Source organism: Miniopterus schreibersii (genome assembly GCF_964146895.1).
Source record: "Miniopterus schreibersii genome assembly, chromosome: 2".
In the NCBI taxonomy this organism is placed as follows: domain Eukaryota; kingdom Metazoa; phylum Chordata; class Mammalia; order Chiroptera; family Miniopteridae; genus Miniopterus; species Miniopterus schreibersii.
The window spans coordinates 120,652,413-120,665,152 of record NC_138102.1 but is presented as its reverse complement, the minus strand read 5'-3'; the positions used below and the strand labels follow the sequence as shown (position 1 = coordinate 120,665,152).

General features: G+C 34.2%; 1 protein-coding gene across 3 annotated transcripts in view; it reads right to left on the bottom strand.

The window, feature by feature from the left end:
• Positions 1–12,740, bottom strand: part of PPP1R12A (protein phosphatase 1 regulatory subunit 12A) — a 130,649-nt gene that overhangs the window by 68,016 nt on the left and 49,893 nt on the right. The window lies entirely within an intron of this gene.

The window sequence follows — 12,740 nt, the reverse complement described above, 5'->3', positions numbered from 1 at the left end:
TTTGGCATACAGGATGATGCTCCAACCAACTGAGCCACCCAGCTGGGAGCAAAAAAATGCTGATTTTTAATAATAATTAGAAAGTCTTTCATAGAGTCATTTCAGACTGTCTCCACTAAGATTTTTCATTATCTCCATACTGACTGATCTTCATGCTCCCAGTCTCATGCCATAGCAACAGTTCTTACTTGGGGTCCAGGGACAGAATTCAGAAGACAATTCCACTGACATAGATATCTTAAAATATTATGTATGCTCACCACTATTTTGAAATTAAAGTAGTTATTAGACCAATCATTAGGTCTTTTTATTTAATGTATTACTAAAGAAGCACATATATAACTATATACCACAAATGTATTTTTCTAATTTTTGATAAATAAAATCCAATAAAATTGGTTTTCATTATACTTTGTATTTTATGCATCCAAAACACAATTCTGAGAAAGTATCCATAGGCTTCATCAAACCTGCCAAAGGGATCCAGATACAGACAGTTATCAGTCACTTTCATGTGTCAACTGCACCTGTCCTAGAATCATCTATGTAACATAACCGTTGTCAATTTCTAACTAAAAAAATTTTGAGTGGCTGTCCATAGTAGGAGAAAACACATGACCTTCAATAATCTGGTTTTGTGTTCTTTTTCAGCCTCATTCCTCTTCTTTCCTGTATCACACTTTAAGCTCCAACAATATGGAACTGCTTGTAGTTCCAGACTAAACCATGCTCCTTTTTGCATCCCTGGTTTTCCTTTTTTATATATAAAGAATGAGCAGTTTTTCTCTATGTCTCTAAACAACTTAACTCTTAATTGTATTTTTTTTCACAGACTACATAACCTTCTCATTATAAAAATAGTAAAAAATAATAATAATAAAAAATCCACTGATTTAAAAAGAAAAAGGAAAGACCTCCTCCTTAAACCTCTTCTTCTACTATCATGATCTCTTCCCAGAGGTAAACACTATCAACCATATGGCAAATATCTTTCCAGTACCTTTGCTATGAATTTATATGTGTATATATAAACATATATGCATAGTCACTTTGAGGTTCTTATTGTAAAACAAAAATTAATGGGAATACTTTAAATGCACTGGAATGCATTGTTTCCCTTCTAATAGCTGAAAATATTTTACTAGATATGGAAAGGCTGGATGATACTTTTATTTGATAACGTCCTCCAAACGGACATGTTCTAAAACAAACACTTGACGTTATCAATCTTTTAAAATTTCTTCAACATTATGAGGATGAAACATCTTATCATTGTTTAAATTTATTTCCTGATTACACATGAGGTTGAAAATATTTCAGTATGTTTACTGGCATATGAGTTTCCTTTTGTGAACTTATTTACACCTTTTGCTTGTATTTCTAATGTGTTAATTCAACAAATACTTATGGGGTGTTGTTATGGGCTCAATATTTGTGTCCCCCCAAATTCTTGTTGAAACCCCAGCCTTCAATGTGATGGTATTAGGAGGTAATTAGGTTTAGATGAGGTCATGAAGGTGGAGCACCCATGATGGAATTAAGTGATCTTTTAGAAGAGGAAGAGAACTCATGACCTCTCTGCCTGAGGACACTGAAAGATGACAGCTACCTGCAAGACAGGAAAAGTGCCAGATACAGAATTGGCCAGTACCTTGGACTCCCTAGTCTCCAGAACTGTGAGAAACAAATGCCTGTTGTTTAAGCCACCCAGTCTATGGTATTTTGTTATAGCAGCCAAAGCTGACTAAAACAGGTGTCTAGGATGTATCTAGCACTATGTTACATGCTAGCACTACAACGGTAAGCAAAAACAAGCATGGCCCCTCGCCTCAAACAGCCTACAGTCTAGTAAAAGAGTTACACAAATCACCCAAATAAATGTAAAATTATGGTAAGTCTTATGACAGAGAATTTTGTCATATCTAGCAGTGAAAAATAGAGTAATTTGATTTGGTGAGGTGAGAAAAGAATTTCCTGAAGAATATGTAGGTACTAACAAAGATAACCAAAAGAGTGTGTTCCAGGAAGGGAGAACAAAAGGAACCAAAACCCTGTGACAGGAAGTGTGTATGGCTAGACAGGGGCCAGGTTCATTTTCTTGAGAGTAACTGAAATAACTGATAAATCTCTACATATTTCTGTCTCTGATACACCCCCCCCCCCCCAAAGTGAGCGAATGTTTATTTTTTGTAAGATGCTTACATGATCAGGTATGTGTTTTCTAAAAGATCACTTTGTGTGGTATGGAAAATAAATTAGAATAGAGAAAGAATGAAAGTAGGCAGACCAGTTAAGTAGCTACAGTAGTAGTATAAAACAATTATGTTGGAAGCCCCATTCGTTAAGAGGAAATGGATGAATTCTAGAGACACCTAGGAGATGTTAGGAGATCAGCTGGATATGAGAAGTCAATGTGAAAAAGGTGTCTAAGGTAAATTAAAGTTCTTGGCTTACATGATGTGATGGATTGATAGTGGTATTAATGATATATGAAAAAACTTGTTATTCCCTGCATCTGACTAATAGATGTGCTACAAATATTTTTTTTCGTATTTCATTTCACTGCATTAAAAAACTTTTCTTATAGCACTTTGTATTTTACTAAATTTTAAAGGTTTTATGAAGTCAGGTTTGCCAATCTTTTGCTTTAAGAAGGCCTTTACTCCCCATCTAGCTAGATGTATCTATGTGGAGATGTAACTTTTACAGATACATACACACACACAGAGAAAGAAAAAAAAAAAAAGAAAGAATACACACTATAAAATTAACCAATCATCTGTAAGAGGTAGGATTAGAAGGGATTTGTGTTAGTTATGGTTTTTTTGGTGAGAAGAAATTTTTTGTAATCCAAGCTTTCTGCAGCAAGTGTATTATATATATGTGTATCAGACCACAATCTGGCTGCCATATCATTCTGTAGCTTGTTTTTAAACTTAGTAACATGTTGCAAACATTTCTCCCTTACAAAGTAATGTTTCATTTTTTATGATTTTCATGGGTTTTTTACAGACAGAAGTCATACCTGAATTGAAGTAACTTTCTTTCTCACAGTTTTGGAAAACATAATATAAAACTAAACAAGAACATTTATATACTACAAATAAATAAATGAATTATGAAGCAAAGAAAAAAATGTGTGGAGTAAAAACTGTATTATGATCCAAAAGAATATGAAAATGAAACTATTCTACTAGGCAAAACCTTGTAATTAGGGATATTTACACATAAAACCACTTCTATTTTGCTTAGGTACAATATTAGAAATCATTCACAGGATATAAATACTGAAAATAAAAGAAATACCTCAATGTAGCTGCAGTACTTGCAGCAGAGGGAGCTATACGGGAAGCAGAGTCTCAAGGAAATACCAAGTTAAAGCCAAATATAGACAATCCAAAATTTATATAAACAGGAAGGATGTTAAGAGAAAATAACAAGAGTAAAGTTCCAAAACTAGAGGCAGGAAGCAGGGCCTGGAGCAATCCCTGAGCCAAAAGTTAAGGTGTATATATATATATGTATATATGTATATATATATATATACACACACACACACACACACACGCATGCATCGCATGCATACAATTCGCAAACCTCTCTTGCACTCCAGAACTATTGATTGCAAATGTAAATTTTAAAAAAGGATGTATTAAAATACATAAAGTCCCATGGTATTCTTATCTACTATTAATAGTCTCAAGAAGCCATTCAAATGTTGGTTGGATGAAAAAGAGCATAAAAGTTTAAGTTCTACAGACTTTGGGTTAGACTCCCACCTCTGCCTGGAAAGCTCTGTGACATTCATTAACTTAAAACATTTGAAGTCTCATTTATATGTGACTTACAGGGCTGTATGAAGTTTAAATGAGTTATCTAAAATTAAAATTAAAATTCTATTATCACATCATGCAAAATCAAGACATTTACAAAGTAATGTTTAAGATAATGTGAAACAAAATATAGAAATTCACTTTGAGGGATCCTAGAGATACTGAAAACACAGGCCTAGATTTCCTTCATAACAAACCAACTGGGATGTTATAAGAAGCTCAAGTGACTGCTAATTAGAAAATATATACTATATTTATTCTAAGATTTCTTAGAAAGAAAAAACCCAAACATTTCTCATAGAAGTCCCAAACTGAAAGTCAGAAAATCAGGCTGTTTCTCAGATGGGCAACTTTCTTGATGCTTCAAAGGTAAATAGTTAATGATTTATTCAAGTAATGCAAAGGAGACCAAAACAGGAAATGCTACTTAGTAAATGATGACATTCTTTATGAATTTTGTAAGTGATAAAATGGTGAACTGCCAAATTTATTGAATTTATAATAAATAAATAATTTTCAATAAATAAATTAACATCTTAAAATGAAGACACGGTCCAAATGGAATTTTACAAAATTATTAAAAAACCAAATGAAAGGTATAAAGTTAACCAAGTCACCGATTACAATTTGGATATGGTGTATTAAATAAGCAGGTAGGATTCTGTCTGTGTTAGAATTACTCTGTGATGGCAGGGGGCTGGGGGGCTGGGTGAAAAAGGTGAAGGGATTAAGAGATACAAATTGGTAGTGACAAAATAGTCACAGGGATGTAAAGTACAGCATAGGGAATATAGTCGATCATACTGCAATAACTACGTATGGTGCCAGGGGGGACCACTCTATAAGTTACAGAAATGTTATGTAAGTTTCAGAACCACTATGCTGTACGCCTGAAACTAACATAATTTTGAATGTCAACTGTAATTTAAAAGAATTTTTTAAAAAGAATTACTCAGTGTTAACTGAATTTGTAATACAAATTTTGACAGTCTCAATTATCTTGGATTCTGAATTTTGTCAAATATCAAACTACAGATAAAATTGTTTAAGAGAAATAGTTTATTTTAAAAATCTGATTTTTTAATTAAAATTTTGTCTTTAAATCAGAAGCTGAGAACAGTGATCAAAGAGACAAGGAGAAAGTAACTTCATCAGCAAGAGCTCAATATATTTTGTGTCCAAATTTAACCAATACTGAGTTTCTTATGTAGTGTAGGAAAACTAGTATCAAAAAGTCAGTTTAACCAATATATGAATGTTTCATGTATTCAATACATGGATTTTTAAATCTGAGAAAGTCAGTGAGTGCAGCCTTAAAAAAAGAAATTCTGCTACAAAGATGAACCTCAGGACCATTATGCTAAGCAAAATAGACCAGTCACAAAAGGACAAATGCTTTATGATTCCACTTATATGAAGTATCTAAAGTTGTCAAAATAATAAAAACAGAAAATAGGTGGTTACCAACGACTACAGGGAGAGGAGAGGACAAAGTGTTTAATGGCAGAGTAGCAGTATTGCACGATGAAAAATTCTAGAGATCTCTTGTGCAATGAATAAACAACACTACTGAACTACACACTTAAAAATGGTTAAGATGGCCCAGGCGGTGTGGCTCAGCTTCGACCCATGAACCAGGAGATCAAGGTTCAATTCCAGGCAGGGCACAAGCTGGGTTTGCGGGCTCAATTCCCAATGGGGGGCGTGCAGGAGGCAGCCTATCAATGATGACTCCCTCATCTTTGATGTTTCTCTCTCTCCCTCTCCCGTCTCTCTAAACTCAATAAAAACATTTAAAATAAAAAAAATTTTCCATTTGGTTCTTCCTAATATTTTCCTTCTACTTCTTTGCAGATTTTCTATTTTTTTGTTGAGACTTATTCATTTGTTTTAAGCAAGCTCGTAAGTACTTGTTTAAACATTTTTATGCTAGCTGCTCTATAATCTTTATCAGATAATTTTAAAAATATATATATATCTTTATTGATTTCAGAGAGAGGAAAGGAGAGGGAGAGAGAGATAGAAACATCAATGATGAGAGAGTCATCGATCAAGCCCACAACCCGGGCATGTGCCCTGACCGGGAATCGAACCCCGATCGCCCGGATCCTAGGTCGAGGCTCAACAGCTGAGCCATGCCCGGCCGGGCTAATCTTTATCAGATAATTTAAAGATTAACATTACTGTCACAGAAATGTTGGTTGGTCTCTATTGATTATCTTCTTCCACTTAATTTGAGATATTTATTGGTCTGACTTGATTTTCAAATGAAATATGAACACTTTGGGCAATGTGTTATGAATAGATCGTGCTTAAATCTTCTATGTCAGTTGGCTTTATCTGGCCCTACCTTAGCAGAGGAAGGTGGGGAGTGTAAGTCCAGGTTCCCCATTCAGCCTCCAGTGATACCAGAGATGGGGCAGCTCCTTATTACTTCTGGCTCCCTACCAAACCTATACTGATACCTACCTAGCTGAGAAGGATATCCTTGTCTCACTATTCCCCATGTAGCCTCCACTGACACCATGATGGGAGGGAGGTAGGGCTCTTTAATGCTTGGTGGTGGTGGTGAAAAGTATTCACTGTCTACTAGGCCGCTTTAGACACCACCCGAGCAGGAAGGAGTAAGACCTCCTCCTTACCTGCCAGGTAGGGGTGAAAGTCCAGGCTTCCTATATGGTCTCCACTTCAAGTGGGGGGCAGGGGGAGACTAACCATCTGATGGGGATAAAAGTCTTGTCTGGCTCTGTATCTAGCCTAATCTTGCATCACTACAGTGTGGGTATTGGGGTGCCTTATTACAGTCTAGTAAGGATGGAAGTCTACACTCCCTACTTGGCCTTTGCTGGTGAGTGTGTGGGATTAAGATTTTTTTCCCACGGTGTATGGCTGGAGTAGAGTGGTTACCATTATTACTATTAATTATTATTATTTTAAGTTTTCTGCCTTGCAAGGGTGCCCCTCTCCTAGTATTTGACTAAAGAGATTAGGCTTTTTTGGGTCTGCATTCATTGGTGCTTTGGGTTACCAGCTTCTTCAGCTCCAAGTATGGGATATATGTGGCAATAAGAAAAGCCAAAAAACTCATCTGTGTCATTCTTTGGCTCTTCAGATCCCTAGCTGCTCTGCCTTCTTTCTACCTTTAGAGGGTTCCTTATGTTTATATATGATGTTTAGGGTTTTTAGTTGTACTTAGCAGGAAGAAGAGAATAAAGCATATCTATTCTATCTGCCTAGAGGCAGAAATTCTCTCATTTTTAATTGTCAATAAATTGCAAAGTTTATAACATTACCAGTTTTTAACCTTTTGAAAATACTTCAATCTGCAAAAACCCACAGATGGAAGTATTATTTTTGTATATAAATCATGTTATTAGTACAGCTGTTAGTAGTCCTGACACCTTGCCAAATTTTAATTTCTGACATCATAATTCCACAATTATGCTACAGATATAACTAATTCTGCCAATAGAAAAAACCAGGTTAATACTTGTGAGAGAAATTGGTCTATTTGTGAAACTAGGCTCTATTTCCAGTTGTGTAGGCATCTGGGTTGTCATCTGTAAACAAATTCAAACTGTGGGGAAATTTTAATTCCTCTCTTCTCTTTGCACCTTTATTAAATATAGGAGGTCGTGAAGGTTCTGTCTTCAGCATTTCCAGTTCCTCTCAATTATTCCCCAGAACAGTGACTCTATACTTTTTTGATCATGAACGAACTCCTAAAAACACATATTTGTTTATTAAAATCAATTACTTTATTAATGCAGCTCCCAATTCCCAGAGGCAAAAATCCTACTTATGTGTAACGGTTAAAAGATGTACATTTCCCTTACATTTTAATATCACTGAAATCTTCTACAATCAATGGATCTTACTCTAAATAATGTCTTAAAATGGCCAGGTGGCAGATAAGAAGTAGTTGTGAATATCTGTCCTCACGTCAGTCGACTTATGTGCATTGTTACTCCCTTATTTGTTGAGCTTAACTGTTGCTTAAAATGTTTTCCTGGATGCTGTCTGAAACTTTTTGTTGATACTTTCTGGTAAGATCAAGAAAGGACCAACATCAAAATTTGCAGAATGTATATCAGTGGCTTAGAAGAAAATCCCAAAGGTAACAGCAGAACATTCTTAAGCAATGTAACATCAGTAACACTAAGTTGCCCAGAGAAAAATACTATGTGAAAAAAGAAAAAACCCTAGGTGATTAAAAAGTTAAAAGAACAACACTAACATAATTTGATTATTTTAATCTTTTAAATTAGTACATAAAATACTGGCATTGTGTATAACAATGGAATCTTAGATTTGATGAAATCTAGTATATGCATTAAAAACGTACCCAAAATATTCCTGGGTTCCTACTGCACTTTTACCATTGGCATCTGAAATTAAGCATATCTAAATCCACATTCCAATATACTCTCTCCTCTTGCTTTTCAGATCCTTTAATAAGTTCAATGGCATCATTTTCCCAACTACAAAGGCTAGAAAGAAAGGTTGGATAGTGCAGTAGCTAAACATGCAGACATGGAAAGTTAGACTGTGTAGGTTCAAATCCTACCTCTGCCATTTACTGTGTGATTGCTATGACTCAGTTTCCTCACCTATAAAAGAATTATAATATAGGTCTACCAACACTCACCCAAACCCATCACTCATCCAAAAATATAAAATTCATATTTTAGAAAGATAATATAGCTTATGTAACAACTCCACTAAGTCTGAGGTTGCACTCTATAACCAAATACATTAATATTTTTGCAAAAAGTAAATTTATAGTAAGTGGGATAAACAAAGACTTCCCAGTCTTATCTACTACGCTCTCCTTTTTCCACTAATGCTTCCCCCCCTAAAAAAATTACAGCTCCAGAGAAACCTTTTTATCCACTACAATCGGGGTCAGTATTTGCTTGGTTAACAAGAAAAGCTGATTAAAACAGGGAATTATAAAACATAGTACATTTATGAAAACAAATAAATGTAAATAAGACATTTCAACATAAAAGGTATTAAAGAATGTCTCCAAAGACAAATCCATGCTGTCTTTCTTAAACAAACCATGCCCATAATAATGTGTTGTCTAAGACTTCAAAGTATCTTTAAAGTGAAGGAAAAACTTGAAGTAAACTGAAAAACAATCTAGGTAATTTTTCTTTTATTCTTTCAGTTGTCAAACCCATGTCTAATTAAACAGCAATTATATATTTAGGGCCTTGCCTTTATTGAGTCTTTCCAAAGAGTTAAATTTAGTTACAGCAACAATTTTCTTTTTTGTACACATTTTATCAGTTTGGGGCTATCTGGTTAAATTATATAATTACTAACAAGTTCAACAGGCATTAACAGGCTAAAAAACACAACTAACTTTTGGTAGTCTTGCAACTGAACTGGTGGAACTGAAAGTGAGTGAACTTAGTAGAAGTAGCTCATTAGCTGCAGTGTTCCATTTTAACCACCTCATGGAAATCAGTCAATATGTTTTAACAAAGAAATGACAACTGTTAATACAGTAGAAGCCAGCTAAGCGCTTTACATATATTATTTCTCACTCATGAATAACATGACTTTCCTCAAGCAGCTTTCAATTCCCAGAGGCAAAAACGCTACTTATCATTTAATAATGCTGTTTGTTATAGAATCTTTCTCTGATTGGCCTAAATAGAATTAACCAGTTCTTCCTCATTGCTACTTGTTCATCTCTTGGTCCATTTACTCCATCTGGTCTTAGTTAATCGACTTCACATGTTTCTGTAAACTTGAAGGTTAGAGACTATGTTGCAGTCATTTTTATATCTCACAATGGCTAACAAAACTATAGGAAACAATTGTGCTATAATGAATAGAACATCAGAATTTGAGTCTTTGAGAATGAGGATCCACTTCTGTGAAATGGAAATAACAGTGAACAGTCCCATAAAGTTGTTTAAAAAATGGAATATAAATGTATATGAGAACATTACCTTTATAGTTTTAGACAAACAGACCTCATTGTCATTATAGCAAGATATACGTATCTCTCAAATAAAATTTTACTATTTTCATAGGAACCTAAACTTAGTTTCACCTTCTGAGACTTTTAATCAAAATGCCTGGTCTGGTTTACACTAACAAGTATCATTCTTGACAAGAAATATGTAAATAAAACAAAAATTTATGGATTTGCCAACTCTTCTTGGGGCTCAAATACCCACAAATCAAAGATATTATGACAAATGACTACATTTTTCCTCTGCTCTTCTTATCTAGTTAGGTTTGTCCTGAGACAAAATTATAATAATCTAGGAGAACCAAGAGCTTATCTTTTTGCACTAAAAGTAGTAACCAAAAATTGCACTAAGTAATTTAGCTAACATTTACTGAATTCTAAGTATATGCTACACATTGTGCCAAGTGTCTTATACATATTATCTCATTTAATCTTCAAAATAATCTTATAAAGCAGGGACAAGTATTAACACTTCCATTTAACAGACAAGGAAGCAGAGGTTCACAGAAGCTGGTAATTTGTTCAAAGTTAACACCAATTACCTGGCAGAGTTAAAATTTAAACAGAGTTGTCTGATTCCTGAGCTTGAGTTCAGGAGTATTATAATGTTCCTCATTGGTGTGGTGAGTTTATATAGCTCTTAAATTGGTAAGAATTTCTGATTCTTTTACCAATAATAACTACTAGTATTTAATTCCAGACAGAAATCAAGCAGGATCAGACTATGAAGCATGATGTTTAGTTTGTTTAAAGGCTAATAAGCAAGGGAACCAGACCAGCGTGACTGAATGAAAAGAGCCTGGAGAAAAGTGAAGGAAATGAAGTAAGAAGGGTGATGAGGGGCCAAACAATAGCCTCGTAGGTCGCCAGAACTCTGGCTTCTGAATGCATTATGAACCTGTAGGAGAGCTTAGAGCTACTATATGGAAAATACATGGGGAGAAGAGGATGGTTATGGTTAGTATTACTGCAACTGCAATAATTCCAAAGAAAAACAACTGTGCCCAGGATCAAGGAGAAATGAAAGAGGTGACAAAAAACAGATACTGGATATATTTTCAAGGACAAGCCAAGAAAAACCTTGAGGATACAAATGGATGTTTATGGAATAAAGGTTAAAATGAAGAAAAGCCAACCTATAAATAAGCCACCACAAATATTTAAAAGTTTTCATATCCTTAAATCGCTGGTTCTTTAATGATCAAGTGACAAAGCTAATGAAACTTTTTCCAAGTTGTAAATGAAACCATGAAAATGTCACTGATGGAATCCTACCAGCATTTTATAATGATATGAATCCTCAACAGTAATGTTTTTCAAACTACTTCAAACAAGAAAAATATATTAGATATACCAGTTACTCAATACTTCATTCTATATACTATGAAGCTAAATAATGTTAGCTTAGTACAGGGCTAATTTTCTCTACTACTGGAAAATTTTATGGCAAATACTAAAGCAACTCAAGATTAAAGTATTCCTTAAACATCTGCAGTGGAGGTCTAAAAAAAAAAGTGATGAAATTAAAACAATTACATCAATAACCAAAATGTTAATAAAACAAGTCATTTAAGTTTTATTATTCAAAAACAAAATATTTTTCACATAAACATAAAAATTCCTATGATCTGTAAGAATACCAAAAAAACACCAATTCCAAGGCTAAAACTGTAGTCATTCAAATAAATGACCTTCACTGATCAATCAAGAGGGACAGGCTGAATAAATTACAATGACATACTACACAGTGGAGTACTAAACCTAAAAAGAACAATGAGAATTATCTCTATATCCCACTATATAGCATTCTCCATAATAGACCGTTAAGTGAAAAAAGCAAAGTGGAGAAATATGTGTATGATGTTCTACCATTTACCTACAAAGGAGGAGTGATATTTATTTTAAATAATACATTAAAAAACACACACTGGAATAAGTGAAATAAGTCAGTCAGAGAAAGACGAGTATCAAATGATCTCACTCATATGTGGAATCTAATGAACAAAATAAACTGGTGAACAAAATAGATCCAGAGACATGGAAGCATGGAACAGACTGATTAATCTGAGAGGGAAGGGGGAGTGGGGAGGGAAGAGATTAAGGGGTTCGATGGGGGACAAGAGGGAGACATCTGTAATACTTTCAACAATAAAGATAAATTTAAATATATAAATAAAACAGAAATTTGAAAAAAACTATAGGATGTGGGGGGAAAGAGAGAGGTAGAACAGGGATTGCCATTAGAACCTGGTATTTTATATAAATTATAAAACAAAATTAAATTTTTAAAAAGCAAACTGTAAAAATAAATAAAACTAAACAATGAACTAACAGTGTATCTAGTTGGTGGCGTAACCACACAAAAAAGAACTATTTCAAGTGACTGCTACACAGAGTAATCTGATGGTATATTTCAAGTGGGATACCATTTAGTAATCATATTGTTGCTGTTGGTGGTATTGTTGTTTTAAGCAGTGTAATGTATGTGAATATATAATAAAACAGATAGTAATGATGTGTTATTTTAATCTTATAGTTTCTGGCAATGAAGTGAGGAAAAAAGGAAATATTGATATAAGATGGAAGAGATTACAGAAAAACACCTTGATACTGAATTTGAATTGGAAACAATAACCAGTAGTAACAATGAGCACTTCTAGCACCCTTAACAAGGGGTTCCTTGGAAAAATGGCAAGTCTAGAGTCAGGGCAGGAAATGTAAAATATGTCTGGAACATCTTGTAATACTAAAGTGCAAATGCACTTTATTGGTCATGTCCCAAAGACTCAGAAGCCAATATCAAGACTCTTAATGACCAAAGATGGTACAATGTGCTAATCAATAAGGATATTATAACGGCAGTGGACTGAAACATATCAAGTATATTTAAATGCAGGAACTCCTAAAATTACTAA